The sequence below is a fragment of the Octopus sinensis genome, linkage group LG20 (genome assembly GCF_006345805.1).
Source record: "Octopus sinensis linkage group LG20, ASM634580v1, whole genome shotgun sequence".
NCBI lineage: Eukaryota > Metazoa > Mollusca > Cephalopoda > Octopoda > Octopodidae > Octopus > Octopus sinensis.
Window position 1 is genome coordinate 5,196,013 of NC_043016.1, and position 17,500 is coordinate 5,213,512.

At 39.4% G+C, this 17,500-nt stretch overlaps 1 long non-coding RNA gene across 1 annotated transcript; it reads right to left on the minus strand.

The window, feature by feature from the left end:
• Positions 1-3,055: 3,055 nt before the first annotated feature.
• LOC118767306 lies at positions 3,056-12,367 on the minus strand. Its single transcript, XR_005003213.1, has 3 exons — positions 12,356-12,367; positions 7,469-7,474; positions 3,056-3,257 (listed from the first exon to the last, which is right to left on the minus strand). It is a non-coding gene; the product is annotated as an uncharacterized LOC118767306 (long non-coding RNA).
• Between the last annotated feature and the right edge of the window lie 5,133 nt (positions 12,368-17,500).

Below are 17,500 nucleotides of genomic sequence, written 5' to 3' on the forward strand. Positions count from 1 at the left end.
TCCTTTTCAAAGTTGACGAGAGACTGACCAGCGAGGAAAGTGTTTGTTTGCAAGCCTTTCAAACGCGTCCACCACATGCATTCTTTCGCCATAATTATCAGTGTTACGAAAACTGCTTTGCCTTCCCGTTTAAATGAAGGTGGCGGAACAATATTCACGATAAACTCGGCCGATAAGCGGGCCCGTCCTACACGCGACAACACGTCGACTCTATCGATAGCTTTAGACTGATCCAAATTGGTCAGCGCCCCACCCATGCCAGGATCCTTAACTACCCTGTCCACGATGTAGTGCATCAGATGGAGGTTGTCATGGATGGTTCTGCCTGGCACGGCGCATGTTTGCGCCCTGTCGACCAGTTTATCGATGATAAGCGCCAACCATTCGGCTATTACTTTGGCCAAAATTTTCAAATCTGCGTTGAGCAAAGTGATGGGTCTGAAATTATCTATAAAATCCCCTTTGTTTGGGTCTTTCTTCAGCAACGTCACTGCACCTCGGCTCACGAAACCGTGGATTCTCCCGTTTTGTTGCCAGTTGCAGTAGACGGATGCCAAGAGGTCGCCAAACAAGTCTGGCATTTGACAATACAGCTCGTAGGGTAGACCATCCAATCCAGGCGACTTATCCCTCGCGCAGCCTGCCATCGCATCCCGTACTTCGGCAGCTGTGATGAGACTCTCACAACACTGCTTCTCTTGCCGAAAGCCGCAGCAGGCCGGTTAGGTAGGCACTGAAGTTCATCCCACGTTCCGACCCACCACTCGCACCAAACAGTCGAGCAAATTGCTGTTGAAAGGCCTCACACATCCTTTCGGGTTCTAGTAAGCTGCATCCATGTTGATCTATTAGAGACCGAATGGTGGCTTTGTTGCCACGTTGCACCTCCGCTAACCGGGCCTCTCGCGCAGCTTCGACTCCTTCGTTCCTCAAGGCATGCATTTTAGACCCGACGAAGCAATCTTCGTGTTTGGCGTTGAGGTGTTGGTCGAGGGCCATCCTCGCAGCCAGCACGTTGGTTGTGCTACAAGTTGTAAGTGCCTCTTCTAGTTTCTTAACTAAGTTTCCCTCTACTCTATTTCGATTTATCGCTAATTCCTTGCTAAACCTAGTGATTCCATTTTTGATTTAATTGCAATTTTCAGGGCAAACCACTAGCGGTTGTTAACGATGGCTCCCTCTTAATTAAGTCGCTAATCCGGTTCCTGTAAACCTGCTGCGCTAAGAGCGACGTGTTTAGTTTCCAGTAACCGGGACCCTGCCTATATGCCTTATCTAAGTCGAGCGCACACGTCACAAATTTGTGATCTGTGTAGCTGACTATTTTAAATTGTGGACATCTTACACTATCTCTATCCTTCTGTCCTACATAGAACTCTTCTGTCTAGATACGATCTTGACGATCCGACGTGGTTTGTCCAAGTCCACTTTGGCACATTCGGATGGTCGAGTCAGAACCTGTCAGACAAATGGAAACGTCTGAGCAGGTCTTTGAGGCACTTACATCCCCTTCTCTTCCTATCCATTCCCACATAATCTAGATGCGTGTCCAAGGTAGCGTTCCAAACCCCTACTAACAGTAAAGGTCGAGACGTTCCCAGGAAAACCTCTAGACATCTGAAGAAATCCGCCCGACCCGTTAAGGACGGTGCATACACTGCCATCAGACAGAATGCACACCCATTTTTGCCATCCACGTCCAAGACAACCAGCCTACCCTCCGGGTCTAGGAATATTGATCTTACTTTTACGTTGAGACTCTTTCGAAAAAGCACCGCGGTACCACCACCACCCATGTTCGGCAGACAGGGAGAAAAATAAATTTCGAATTGTCCGCCAAATATGGACGCGAGGGCCCACGGGTTACTGAGTCTGGTTTCACTGATAGCTACTATATCAACGTTCAGTGACTTGATGTCATTTAGAAGATAATCTTGCTTCCAAGCCGACGCCAAGCCACGCGCATTCACACAACTTAATTTAAGCATAATTCATGGTCGAAAATTTGTTTCACACACAAGAGTGAAAGAGACGAGAGGAAAGGTTACTTACTCGTTTCGAAAGTTTGAGTAGTTTCCTCCTCTTTTAAAATGTCTTTGATGAGGTTTTTAAAAAGTTTTTTCGACAAATATTTCTGGACCCCCCCCCCCGACCGCATTTGGAAAGAGGGTTTGAGTGGTGGTGACTGCGTTTGTGTGATGTGTACTATTTTTATGTGTGTCGGTGGTTGTAGTGCTTGAATGGTTGTTCAGTTAAAGTCATCTTCACAAATATTGTGTGTGAGATGCGATTGTAGTTCATTAGTTTTGTATTTTATGTGTCTATTGCTGTTAGTGTGTGTGTGTCGCGGTGTCGTTGTTGTTTGATTGTGTAAAGTGTTGTCAGGAGTTATATATCTCCCTGCTTTACTTGTATTTGCTTGGATGATGGTCTTTTTGGATCTTTTCCTTTTACCCCCTGTGGCTATTTGCCATTCTGTCGATCTTTCGTCGTTAGACGAAAAGTCTGACAAATCAGAAGGGGGGTAAGTGCAAAGCATTTGCTTCTATATGTGTGTTTGTAGAAAGTGTTGTTGTTTTGTGTGGTGTTTGTGTTGTTGGAGTATTAGGGGCAAAATTTGCTTTTTCTTCATTGGTACTTGTTTTCTTGATTGTTGTTCTTGGTGCTGGTGTTGGTGTTGGTCTGTATTTTTGATGTTGGTGGTGGTGTTGTTTCTCTAGCTGGTTGCGATGTCGGAAGTAATTGTGATGTGGTTGGGTTTTGTTTGCTGGTTTGTTGTTGTTCTTGACGTTGTTCCATTTTTCTATATATTTCTTGCATCAGTTGTGGGATTGGTGGTGTTGGTAGCAAAGGTTGTTTTCTATTTGTTTTGTGTTTTGCTTATAACTGTTCTTGTTTTTTATTTGCCAAAACGCACTTTGCAATTAAGTGGTCTGGGCTGCCGCAGAGGTAACAACGTGTTTTTTTCCCCTCCGCCACCACATAAAGGCTTTGTCTATTTTCGAGATGGATGACATTTGGCAACTTCTCGATAGAGGGTTGATCTATTTGAATTGTTATTTCTATCGATTTCCCAGTCCAATTTTCATTGTGAAAAAACGGCGATTTCCAATATGTTTATCGATTTCAAATTGAAAACATATCGCCGATGTGATCCACTTTGGTTGAATTTCGGGTGGGACATTCTTTATTTTTATTTTACTCACTCTCTGTCCCATGTAGTATGGGACCATGACGAGTTCATCATTCTGTATCGTCTGTGTAGTGGTTTTTTTGCCTCTTCCTGATTATGGAAGCAGACCTGCACCGTATTAAATTGGGGACCCCAGTTTATATATTCTTTAGTTTTCATTATATTTTTGGCACATTTTTCCACATCTGTTTTTGTTATTTGTTCGGTTGTTTTCGGGTTTTTCCTAATAATTCTATATAGAATTGTTCTCTTTTCTACATCTTCTCTAACGTGTTGTGGTGTGTGCAGAATCAGGTTTTGTCCAGATGTTGTGAAGAGTTACCAGGTTTCTACTAACTCTTCATTTGTGAAATGAACATTTTTTTTTTAGTGTGTCTGCGAAATTAACAGAAGGTTTCTTCTGACTGTTGTTGTCGTTGTGGGTGTTTGTGGTTACAGCAGCAAAATTAGTGTTAGTTGGTGTAGTGTTGGTGGCATTTCCAGGGAACGTGAATGTTGTTTTCTTAATGATATCTTCACCAGTAATAGGTGAGATATTCAAATCCTGCGAAATAGCAGGCACATTTATATCAATATCATTGATGTTGTTGTTATTCTTGTCATTGTTGTTGTTATTATTCTTGTTGTTGTTGATGTTTATGGTGGTTGTGGCAGTGGAGGTGGTAGATGTGGTAGTTTTGGGTGTGGTGGTGGTGCTGGTGGTGATGGTGGTGGTGGTGACAGGGCTATCAAAGGTTGTGGAAATATCTTTGTGGTTGACAGCAATTTCTTTTTCAAACCTTGATTTCGACTTTACGTTATCGAGCAATTCGTCTCTTCTTCCTTCAGTCATTCCTAGGCTGGGAAAGTCGTCAGAGAATAGTGTCGACCACTGCTCAACAATCAAATTTCTCGACATTTTTAATATCGAGAAATAAAGTTTAATATTAAAAAGGTGATGAAAATGCCCCTAGGGGCCAGTTCCACCTTTAAAAATACCCAAACGAAAGTTAGGCGCTTCAAAACTTCAAAACTTCGAAAGCAAAAAAATATAAACAAAACGCCAGGCAGTTAGACGAAACGCTTTGCCGACATATGTAAAAAATCGGGAGAAGTAAAAATTTTGATATGAAGATAGGGCTGAAATTGCCACTAGGGGCAAATTTCCCCTCAGAAAATGCACCCAGACGAAAGCTGGGTGTCTTACACACTTCGTGTGCGAAAATTTGAAACAAAACTTTTCCAATAAACAATAAAGAAGGCGATTAACTTACGAGCCGATCCAACAACAAGATAGATAGATAGATAGATAGATAGATAGATAGATAGATAGATAGATAGATAGATAGATAGATAGATAGATAGATAGATAGATAGATAGATAGATAGATAGATAGATAATAGATAGATAGATTTCATTTGTTTACAAAAGCAGTTCATTACAAACAAATCTGTGAATATATCTTACACTGATGAGTAGTGTCACATGAAATCTTCGAGAGTTTGATAAATTTATTTCCTTATCAACAAATTCTCCTAACAACACACACACACACACACACACACACACACAAACATCAGCAGCAGCAGCAGCAGCCCCTTAATTGTTACGTCTTTTAGTTCATGCTTGCAGAGGTTTGAAGACTCCTTTTCCACGTCATGTCGCTTCATTTGTTGCATTCCTTTGTCATATCTTGTGTAAGGTTCAACAGCCTGAGACTAGCCCGTTACCACTTCTGTCCATAATTTCCTTGGTCTTTCTTTCATAGTTTCCTCCCACTTGCATATCCTCGATTTTCATCGCTCGTCTTTTATCCTCCATATACATCACATCTCTATACCAATGTAGTCTTTGTTCCTACACACTACACTTATTCCTCTTATATCCAATTTATATTTACACTCATGTCCACTACAGAATTCGTACATACTAAGCATTACACATCCAATGGAGCATACTTCATTTCCCTCATCTGTGTTTAGTGCCCACGTCACATTTCCATGCAGCATCACACTCCATACACAAGCAACATACAATTTATTCTTTGCTCGAAATGAGAATCCCCTTATCGCCTGTAGAGATACTAGCTCTCTGTACTTTTTTCCACCATGTCCTTACTCTGGCTACTATACTTACGGAGCATCTTCCTCCTGTGCTAATTAAGTCACCCAGTAGCTTTCAACTACTTCTATAGAGCCTTCCAAGTATTAACAAGAAAACGTTATTTTAATCGGGTTTGACTAGCAGCTGTCGCTGTAAATCCGCCACACAGAAAATCTTTTTTTTTTTTACTGTCAACCTGACATTCAACCCACTACACTCGTTGTGCATTTATAGTTCATATCGAATACCCTGTATGGAATTCCTACACACTCTTTTCCAGCATATCAATAATTCCTGACGATAGCAGGCTCTATCTTCTTCCCTGCTTTTTGAAACTTTTGTCTTCACAGGTTTATCCACAGGTTTATCCACCTATTCTAGGTTTTGCTACCACGTTAGGAATTTTATCTTTTCTTTAAATCTCTCACACACTTTGCTATAAGAATTAGCGTACCAGGATCCGGTGATATCAGCCGGCCTGGAACTTTTCTCTTATAACCTGGAGAATTTCAATAAATAAAAGTAATACTGATTATTTCTATACAGTTTCATACCTATACAAATTTATACAGGTAATTTGAAAAGTAAGTATGAGGAAAGACATTAGAAAACTTTTGGAAATTATTCCAATTAAAGGACAAACATTCATCCGATAAATATACATACATTATATATATATATAGATATATATATATATATTATATATATATATATATATATCTATATATATATATATATATATATATATATATATATATATATAGATAATATATACATATACATACTAGCACTATGTACTTTTTCACCATGTCCTTACTCTGGCTACTATACTTACGGGCATCTTCCTCCTGTGTGCTAATTAAGTCACCCAGTAGCTTTCAACTACTTCTATAGAGCCTTCCAAGTATTAACAAGAAAACGTTATTTTAATCGGGTTTGACTAGCAGCTGTCGCTGTAAATCTGCCACACATGCTAGTGCATGTATATACAGCTGTATGCATGCATATACAGCTGTGTGCATGCATATACAGCTGTGTGCATGCATATACAGCTGTGTACATGCATATACAGCTGTGTGCATGCGCACATATAGCTAGCTGGCATTCAATTGGCGTAACAAGTTTCGGGCATTTTGCTTGGGTCTTGGATAGAAAATTCACAAAAAAAGTCACTTCTATTGATATTTTAATGGCTTTGCAGGGTGACTGGGGAAATATAAAGATGTGCACGACCAACCCCTGGACGGTTTTGAATGACCATAGAAAGTACGAGCCCTCTAACAGAAAAATTGTGGATTTGTATAAAGGATACGCACACACATAGACATTTTGCCGTTTATATAGAGAGATGTGTGTGTGTGTGTGTGTCTGTATACATCTTTTATTGCTACATTAATTCAAGTGTCCATGCAATACAAGAAGAGTAAATTTTATATGAAACAACGCATATTACAGATACAGGAGATCTTCATCAGAAATTCACATTTAGTCTTATTCTCCTCATCAATACATATTCTTGTCGTGTTATCGTGGTATGTTTCTTCATTTATCGCACCAGGTTGTGACAACAGGTGAGAGCGAAATCCACCAAGGACCGAATTCACTCTTGTTCGAATTCATTCTGGCTGTTTCACGCTAAAACTAGCTGCATTTGTAGATTTTTCACAGGAAGTTCTTGTCATTTCCGCCAGAATATCACGTGAAGAGTACTGATTGAACTGAAAAGGGGTCTGCACATACGAAAAACTCATGATTTATATGTGAACGAGAGTGGAGTTGAAACCAACAGTTACATTTCTCTTGCAACCGCTTCACTATAAAAAGAGTTCAGTAGTACAACAATCAAGTACAAATCCGAATTGCATCTCATCTAAGCTGATTTTCTTGTTTTCTTTCCATTGCTTTCATAATCTGCTCTATCAGTTTGATGTTTCTATAGCTGCTTCTTTTCAAAGCATCTCCTGCTTTCTTGTAGAAGCTGATGACTGAAGTAGTCCCTCTTCCTTGAGGGAGTCACACATTTCTTTTCTTTCTTTTTTTTGGGGGGGGGGTATTCTACAGTGTCTCATTATAACATTCCGCGCATCTTCTCATCGCGAGTGACGCTAAGTGCACCGCTGTCATTTCAAACACATTTCTTCCTCAAAACTTCTTGATTTACGTTGACATACTGCTTCATAACCTGAAATAACTTACATCTCCGAACAGCTCGTCTTAGAACATAGGCAAACATCTTGCTTTCTAATCTACATGCATCAGCTACATGATATTGTTCTATGCTAGTCACTTGCTAGCAGCCTTTCCATGTTTTTTTTTCTTAGCTTTTATTACTTTTTCTATTCAATGACACTCCACCAAAATGTTACCCTACAACTGACTGGTGCCTTGTTTCATTTCAGAGAAACTTGGACACAACTAAACTCGCCAGACTAATTTGCATGACCATGAATGTTTTGATATTATTAATTAATTAATTAATGTAATACATAAATAATTTGGCATATAATGAATGCCTTTTTGATGAAAAATACAATTTTAACCTCGTAAACACATTGATTACACCATGTTTTGTGGTTTTTATCCTTCCATGAAAAATGAGACGGCTTTAATCAGTTTCTAATCTCAAATTTTCTAGAATATATCCAAATGTTACAATAATACTTAGTTGTTGTTGTTGTTCATGGAAAAGTTAGTCGCTATTAAATATATATAGTTCGGGACACTAGAGCAGCCATTATGTAAATGAACTGTAAAAGTAACATAAATTTTGTTTTCATTTTTATAAGTAACTTTCCACGACTATCATCTGAAGTTCCGGTGGAGTTGAGCACTGAGAAACTTTTGAGAAATTGAGAAATTGCAACGCAAACTGTCAATTCACAAACTTCATACAAACAGGTGTTCGTTCTTGTATTATTATTTTTTATTCATTATATTTACTTCGTTAATGGTTAAGACATTTGTTTCGAAATCCCTATTTCGACCTTACAAAGCAGCATCTTGGACAAGCGTTTTTTTTTATTTTTTGTGTTTCTTTTTTCCTTTTTTTGGTGGTGGCGGTGGTGGCGGCGGCGGCGGGGTACGCCATTATCTTGTATCAACCTAAGCGTTATGTGTGTAACTGGTTTGATGGATTCCGTCGGATAGATTCTATTTATCTGATGTGATACTTATTTTGTCAAAGAATTATGTCAAGAATAAGGCATCTTAGAAATCCACGTACTAATCCAATCCATACACTGATCTAAAGAGTAGATAATCCAGTTAATCGAACAAATGAACCCAAACCGTCGACGGAGACAGATTATTAATTATCTCGTATTTATATCGAATCATATCAGTTTTTTTGTTTTATTTTCTTACACAAGGCGCAGGTGTGGCTGTGTGGTAAGAAGCTTGCTTCCCAACCACATGGTTCCAGGTTCAGTCCCACTGCGTGATACCTTCGGCAAGCGTTTTGTACTGTAGCCTAGGACAGACAAAAGCCTTGTGAGTGAATTTGGTAGACGGAAACTGAGAGAAGCCCATATGTGTGTGTGTGTGTGTGTGTGTGTGTGTGTCTGTGTGTGTGTATGTGTGTGTGCTTGTCCCCTGCCACCGCTTGACAACTGGTGTTGGTGTATTTATTTTCCTATGATGTAGCGGTTCGGCAAAATAGATTGATAGAATAAGTACCAAGCTTTATATATAAAAAAAATACAGGGGTTCATTCATTCGGCTAAAATATTCTTCAATGTGGTGCCCCAGCATGGCCACAGTCGAACGACTGAAACAAGTAAAATATAAGGCAAATGATAATCTTTCGCATTATTTGTGCTATTTCACAAATTATCTGAGCAACAAGACAAATTTAATAATGAACCTTCAGAGAGCCCAAACTTCCACCAAGGCAACACCAACGCCCTCTCAACGATTAGTCGTATGATGATTTTTGAAATGAGAAAATCTGAAATAAACTTGACTGCTCTCACAAACGAGAATACTAAAAATGAACCCGACCGCTCTTAAAAATTAAGTAAAAAGACAGGAAAAATAATCCAGAATCATTTCCAGTACCGGATCGATTCCAAAGCCTAATCAGTTCGTGCTAGTCACGAGGCCAAATATCCCTAAAAGTTTCATCCGAATCCATCCAGCGGTTCTGGAGATATTTTGTTCGCGGACAAACAAACAAACACGACTGAAAACAATACCTCCGCCTTCGCTAAGGCGGAGCAAATAATGAGCAAAAACCAGCAGTTGGCTTTATGACCTATTAGAAAAGTCCTGCCAACAGTACCAACTGTGCTCACCAGTCTAGTTCTTAGGAAAAGTGTATATAGGCTTAGTAGTTAGGGTGTTACACTCGCGATCGCTAGGTTATGATTTCACCACATTATCACCACCACCTCTACCACCACTGCCGCCGCCGCCGCTGCCACCACCAACACCACCATTGCCTTCATGATCATCATTCGTTTTGGAAATGTCATCATTACTTTTCTTCTTCTCCTCCTCCTCCTCCGCTTTTTTCTTAATCGTTATCACTGTCAATATTACCATTTTTGTGATTTCTACAACTACAATACCACTTAGAAACACGTACCCCAGCCCCCCACCACACACACACACACACACACACACCACCACCACCACCACCACCACCACCACCACAAACAACAACAGCATCCCAGACATTACCGCCAGCAACATCAACATCATTATTATCAATCGCCATAGTTAACATCATTCAACGTTATTCAGATTGAATGATGCAAGATGACACTCTGTTGGGCCATTGGAGTTTGTTAGCATTATAACTTGAATTGATTTAAAGTCATATTTCAGTGTGTATAGGTATCTAATTGGGTGTGTGCGAGTGTGTGTGTGTGAGTATGTGTGTGTGTGTGTGTGTGTGTGTGTGTGCGCGCGCGAGTGTGTGTGTGTGTGTATTATCAAAGCATTACAGTTAATCAGTTTTGTGCCACTGATAGCTGCTATTCAGTACTTAAAAAAGATTTGGCACACCTTTTAACTTTCTAAAAGTAAGACCGAAATAATCAAATATAACATCATACATTATCAGAAAGGCATCCTGCGGGGTAGTGGATTTTCAGTACTGCTCTTTGTCCTTTCGTTAAACCAGTTACATACCTGCTCACGAAATACACACCCTAAATTTTAAAACATCTTTCACCATTTCACGACCTAAGACGGTATGGACAAGTATTTACCACATCTAAAAGAAATTGGATCTCATTACCCCTGGAATGAAGTTGGGTAAAAGATGTATGCCTATTTATTGGTAAGAAGAGGTAAGCTTAATTTCTACCAAAAGTACTAAATTTGAATGGTTTGACAATACAGCTTTTACAGTCAGGTGGGAATTACATGTCTTCATAAAGACATTCGTTTGTCATATGTTGCAGCCATTTCACATTTATGGCTATTCGTAGCATCCTTGTGTAGCAGCCATCTTGGCCGTTTGATAATTTCTCTGTCAGTGTCCATGTTTCACTGCCATATGATAGTACTGGTTCGACAGTTGCAATGAACAGCTTGATTTTAATTCACTTGGGAAATATGGAGTTCCAGACCTTTAATTTGTGACAGGCTGTCCGTGCTTATGCCTTCTTGATCTTGATATCAGCTTCCGGAATGTTCACCCAACCACCTAAGTACTTTCCTTGACATTTGCGTGCTGACTAATTTTGGCAACTGATGTTTCTACTCCGCTGAACAGTTGTTGTACTTGATATGTTTCATCAGATATGAGTGCTATATAATCTACCAAGTCCAGGTCTGTGATGGTTACTGCTGGTACTCTCTTTATCTTTGCGGTCTATGATGAAACCGAGGTTTTTGTTACTGTTGTCTATAACCCACCGCATTGTATAATCTAATACAATTGTAAATAGTTAAGGTGTAAGCGTATCTTCTTGTAGCACCCCAGCTAAGTATGTGAAAGAATTCCGTTTCTCCGTCAGATGACAACACATGAGCTCTGGTCTTCTCGTAGGTTTTTGCAATGGCAAGGACTAGTTTAACTAGAATTCCATATACTTGAAGGATTTTTATCATTTTGTGACGATGGATGCTGTCAAACGTTTCGCTGAAGTCCACGAAGGTTATAATGTCAAGTAGCTATCTCGATTCAGTGCATTCCATGAATAGCTTCTGGGCTAAGATCTAAGCTGTTGTGGATCTCCCTAGTCTAAATCCATTTTGATTTTGTCTTAGATGGCTATCAAGCACAGGCTGAATCCTATGAAAGATCATTCGGTTGATGACTTTGAGTGAGATATTGAACACTGCAATTCCTCTGTAATAAGATTCATTGCTGAGGTTTCCTGACCTTGAGATTGGTATCAAATCAGTCTTAGATCACTGATCTGGACTTTGCTGGTTATGCAAGGATTTATTCGAAAAATCCAGTATATTTCATCCAGATTGCACCTCTTGATAACTCCAACGGGAATTTCATCAGGGCCAGCAGCTTTTCCATCTTTCAGTCTAATCTTGGCATTCTGGAGTTTTTTCCAAACCAAAGGTCCAGCTCCATATGTGAGATTGTTGAAAACAGGTTGAATCTCTTTCTCTTCATTGCTTAGGGGAGACTTTCCGAGTAATTGACTGAAGTGTTCATACCACTTTTGCACACACTCCTCCGTGTTGATTCCATGGATGATGCTCAATTTTGCTTCTTTCCTTTCGCTTATTTCATTGATCAATTTCTATCTTTCCATATATATTCAATTTGCATCTGCTGCCTTGACTTCATCAATCATGCAGTCCAATTCCTCTTCCTCAATGGTGTCATAAGCACATTGAAGAGTGGCTTTGGCAGTTTGTGATTCCAGCCTGTGTTCTTCGTTGGGATTCTCTGGATAGCAGTTAAATGCTCTTTGCACATTCTTCGTGGTTGTATTAACTTTTGGTTCAACTAATACTCTTTTCTTAGACCAACGCTTCTTTGGTGGTATATTTGTTCTTTCGATTCTCAGTTTGCTGTGATGAAATGTTCGCGTAGGTCGGTTACTGATTCCAAGCCGCTTTGTAATGCAGCAAATCGGCTCTTTACCATTACTCTGTACATTGACACTATACAAATTTGTTTCACTTTTTAGGATATACAATACATATGCTTGTTTTTTTCTTTGGTGTTGTACGTGCGCGCAAGCTAAGATTGATTCGTCCTGATAAAATTCTGCCTTCAGTATGGCCACAACATAGAACGTAAGAAAGTGAATGTAAGAAGTCGGAAACTGGAAATTTCAACACCAGTAGAGATGTAGGCAGATTGTGTTTCCCATAGAAGGCGGTTGGTCGTGGCCTTAAATTTGTATTATACCATATGAAATCTCGATTGTGTAACTGAAATAACAGCTCCAGCACAGAGAAAAATAGTTCAGAAACTATCTCACTCATTTTGAGAGCCGAAAAAAAAACGTCATTAGGATAGCTAATGAAATTGAGACGCAATATAAAATAAAAATTGAGACTTAAATGTCCCCAAGGAACAGTGGAAAATACTGCTTAACACTATAATAATTTTTTTCTAAATAGACCAGCCCAGTGAGGGGGCGAACTAAATAAAAAAAAACATAGATCATTGAAGGATTAAACCACACTAAAAGTCTAGCAAGGAGTACGAGCAAATCTATAACATTTGGCTTTTAAGGTTATCTCCAAGCAATCTGCGAGCAAAGTATTTCCATTAAGAACTTAGAAAAGAAAGCAAACGTAGGATAGGCAAAATGAAACTGAAGACGTTAGCTGCATATTCACCAACTGTTTGAGAATAACATCTAGATATTACCTACTTATAAGGTATTATTTAGTAACCAGAGAAATCTATAATAGTGTAAGATAAAACTATCAGACAATGATATATAACAGCCAATAAATATAAACGTATTAAGACTAATAAATCGAAGGAATATTAGTGGAATCTAAGAATAAACAGCTCCAGATATTGTCATTGGAGAACACAGAATTGTAACATATCAGCCGTTCACTTGACATCACTGCTGTGACAAAAATAGATGTGTAAGGACACATCTAAGACATGATGGTGGAAATTCTATAAATTTAGCATCCAAGACAAATTTTCAGCATCATACTCCATATTATAAGAGTGGCAGCAGTTTATGCCAGTCTGCTCGTATCAAATTATGACTGCATTTGCATTCTCGGAAAAGGACCCTTGTCTCCATAATAAATACACTGCAGATGGGACAATAAAACTCTGCAGGACCTTCTTGAAATTTAAAGGGTGAATAGTTGTTCAAATGATGACCAAAAACAGCACTTTTTCTTTTTGCATCTTTCTTTACAACCTTGGCACCGAGCAGGTGGCCGGTCAAATTAAACTTTAAGCTATAATCATGAAGGGAATATATATATATATATATATATATATATATATATATTATATATATATATAATATATATATAATATATATATATATATATATATATATATATCGGTGCGCACACACACATATATATACAGATATATAAACATACACACACAGACACATTCTCGTATATGTATATATGTGTGAGCAAGAGAGAGGAGAGACTATATATTCACGCTAGCACATACACATACGCGTGCGTATACATAAATATGATATACACAATCATGCAGACACGTGCACGCGCGCACACACGTATATACATACAAGTAAAAATTCTCTTTTATTCGTTATTCCATTACTTCCAACACCTGCAAGTAACCTTTATTTTTATTTCTTCTCCCCCACAACCCCCACCCCAACCACCTCTTAAGTTCACCATCTAAAAAAATTAAATTACGTTTTTGTTGCTGTTACTTTCGTTTTTCTTCTCTCATTGCTACTTTTTTTTTGTCTCGTTATTTTTTTTTTCTCTTATCCAACAAACATTTCAAAAGAACTCGCAACAAATAGAACAACTTTGAGAAATATAACTGGAACAGTTTTGTTACGAAACATTCTTGTACAAAGAAACAGCATCGACATTTCTACATATCTTTATTTTCAATAAATGTTGAAACAACGATGGTGGCGGCCATACGGTGGCATGATGGCTTTGATCATCGAGGAAGAGCAGCCAGCCAAATTACTTTCAAATCCTTTTTTGCTGTCTTTAGGAAAACCAAGGAGGGCATGAAGGCTACCCCATATATTCTGGTGCTCGGGATGGCTTTCATCAGGTTGCAGGGAATAAATTAATGACTAAATTCTGTGGCGACATTTTGTTGACCAACGTAACAAGCAGGAGGACAGGTGAAGTTTGCGATAACCAGAGCATCGTCAGAGGACCGACCAGAGGAAGGATGAACTATGAGGGCTTCGTTCTAAGACCCATGGTCAGCGCCATAGTGCTATAAGGACACCAAGGTGAACTCAGGCAATGGTACAGGAACTGAATACGTGGCACGTCTTTACGTCTTCCGAAAGCGCAGGTCGCATTCGTGACGATGATGATGATGATGATGATGATGAAGAAGAGGGGTTGGGGAGGAAGAAGAGGCAGAGGTAAGAGGAAGAAGAGTCAGAGGGAGGAGGAGGAGGGGAAGGAGATGAAGAGAGAGGAGGAAGAGGCAGAGGGGGATGGAAGATGAGGAAGGGGCAGAAGGTGAAGGAAGAGGCAAATAGGGATGATGAGGAGAGAGGAGGATGGGATGAAGGAGAGGCAAACGGAGGAGGAGGAGGGATGATATTGCCTACAAATGATTCTAGATACCTTACGGCTAGAATAAAAAGATGAGAAGGTTATTTCTGGATCTTCACATCGTCAGTCATGTCTTTTTTGCACACTGACAACGCAACGTCCTACACATATTCTTCTAACACTGACAAAGATATTATTCTTTTTTAGAATATATCGTTTCAAATATAAATATTGTACCCACATTAAATATCATTTTTCTAAGAAGAGTTGCGATCCTACCCCTCTTTGATATTGGGGGTTCACAGCATCGCAATGGATACTCCTGTGTCCAATTCAAGGACACCAGCCTTAAATAGTGTTGCCAGTTTGCTTGGCCCGTAGTGGCAGTAGATCAAACAGCAAGTAAGAGGATCAATATTTCGTTATCTGGTCCCCAATAATTATTGGTATGTATGGTCAAAGCTTTTAGTTTTTGTTGAACTCAGCCAACGATAGGAACTTCTACATAGGTGGTCACTTTACCACTTAGAAGCAATAGGAAATCCTTACCATCATCATCACCACTATCACCACCACAACCACCACCATCATCATCGTTATCAACAGCAGCAGCATCGTCGTCATCAGCAGCAGATGCACCATCGTCGTTGATGTCATCGTCATCATCATAATCATCATTATTATCATCATCATCATCATCGTCATCATCGTCATCATTATCATCATCATCATCATCACCATCATCATCATCATCGTCATCATCATCATAATCATCATCATCATCATCATCATCATCATCACCACTACGACCACCATCATCATCCTCCTCCTCCTCCTCATCATCATCATCATGTTTCAACACCAGCAGCTACAAGCCTTTCCTTCCACCCAATGTGACTTTCATAATCCTGTGATCAAGTGAATAACCTGACTCAAACTGGAATTTCAATACCTAAGTGGGATTTCAACTCAGATGGCAAAGAGCTGGAAACAAATACCACAAAGCATCTTGCATGTCAGGAATTGGAGCAAATAATGCATAACATTCTCGAGTGTCTTCAATGAATTCCACTAAACTGCAATATTCAGATATGGTTTAAAGATAACTCTCTCTCTCTCACACACACACTTTATATATATATGAGAGCCAGTGCCATCTGACTGGATCCCATACTGGTGGCATGTAAAAAGCAACATTCAAGTATGATCGATGCCAGTAATACCTGACTGGCCCTCGTGCAGGTCAGGTGGCACATAAAAAGCACCCACTACACTCTGGGAGTGGTTGGCATTAGGAAGGGCATCCAGCTGTAGAAACCTTGCCAGATCAGATTGGAGCCTGGTACAGCCTTTTGGCTTGCCAGTCCTCAGTCCAACAAATGCCAGCAAGGATAATAGACGTTAAACGACGACGACGTTGATGATGATGATGATGATGATGACGACGACGACGATGATGATGATGATGATGATGATGATGATGATAATGGTGATGATGATGACGATGATGATGACGATGATGATGATGATGATGATGGTGATGGTGAGAGGTTTTGGCATCCAGAAGACCCACATTAGACTCCATATATATATATATATATGGCCCAGTGGTTAGGGCAGCGGACTTGCGGTCGGAGGATCGCGGTTTCGATTCCCAGACCGGGCGTTGTGTGTGTTTATTGAGCGAAAACACCTAAAAGCTCCACGAGGCTCCGGCAGGGGATGGTGGTGATCCCTGCTGTACTCTTTCACCACTCTAAAGGGCGGTGCTCCAGCATGGCTGCAGTCAAATGACTGAAACAAGTACAAAAAAAAAAAAATAATATATATATATATATATATATATATATGATTTTATTACCCACAAGGGGCTAAACATAGAGGGGACAAACAAAAACAGACAACGGATTAAGTTGATTACATCGACTCCAGTGCGTAACTGGTACTTATTTAATCGACCCCGAAAGGATGAAAGGCAAAGTCGACCTCGACGGAATTTGAACTCAGAACGTAACAGCAGACGAAATACGACTACACATTTCGCCCGGCTGGCTAATGGTTTGTCAGCTCGCTGCCCATATATATATATATATATAGGCAGCGCTCCAGCATGGCCGCAGTCAAATAAATAAACAAGTAAAAGAATAAAAGAAGATATATATATATATATATATATATATATATATATAATAATATATATATAGGGAAAGTTTACGAAAAAAACAAAGACGAAGACATGTGGTGTGTATATTATATATATATATATATAATATATATAATATAACACACACAAAATTTATTTGCCAGTCCTGCATAAGACCATGTTACCCCAGGAAAACATCTTTCCAGCTGATTATCGACACACAATCTGTGTTTGTCGATATCCAGGTCGATAACCAGCAGGAGAAAATGTTTTCCTGGGGTTAAAAGGTAGTAACATGGTCCTATGCAGGACCTTACACTGGCAAATAGAATTTTACTATGCTATACCGTTATTACTTAGATTTCAATCATAGATTTAAAACTAGCTGTTTTACTCATGTATACACCATAGATAACCGAAGAGATGGTGTTGTGGATTTCCA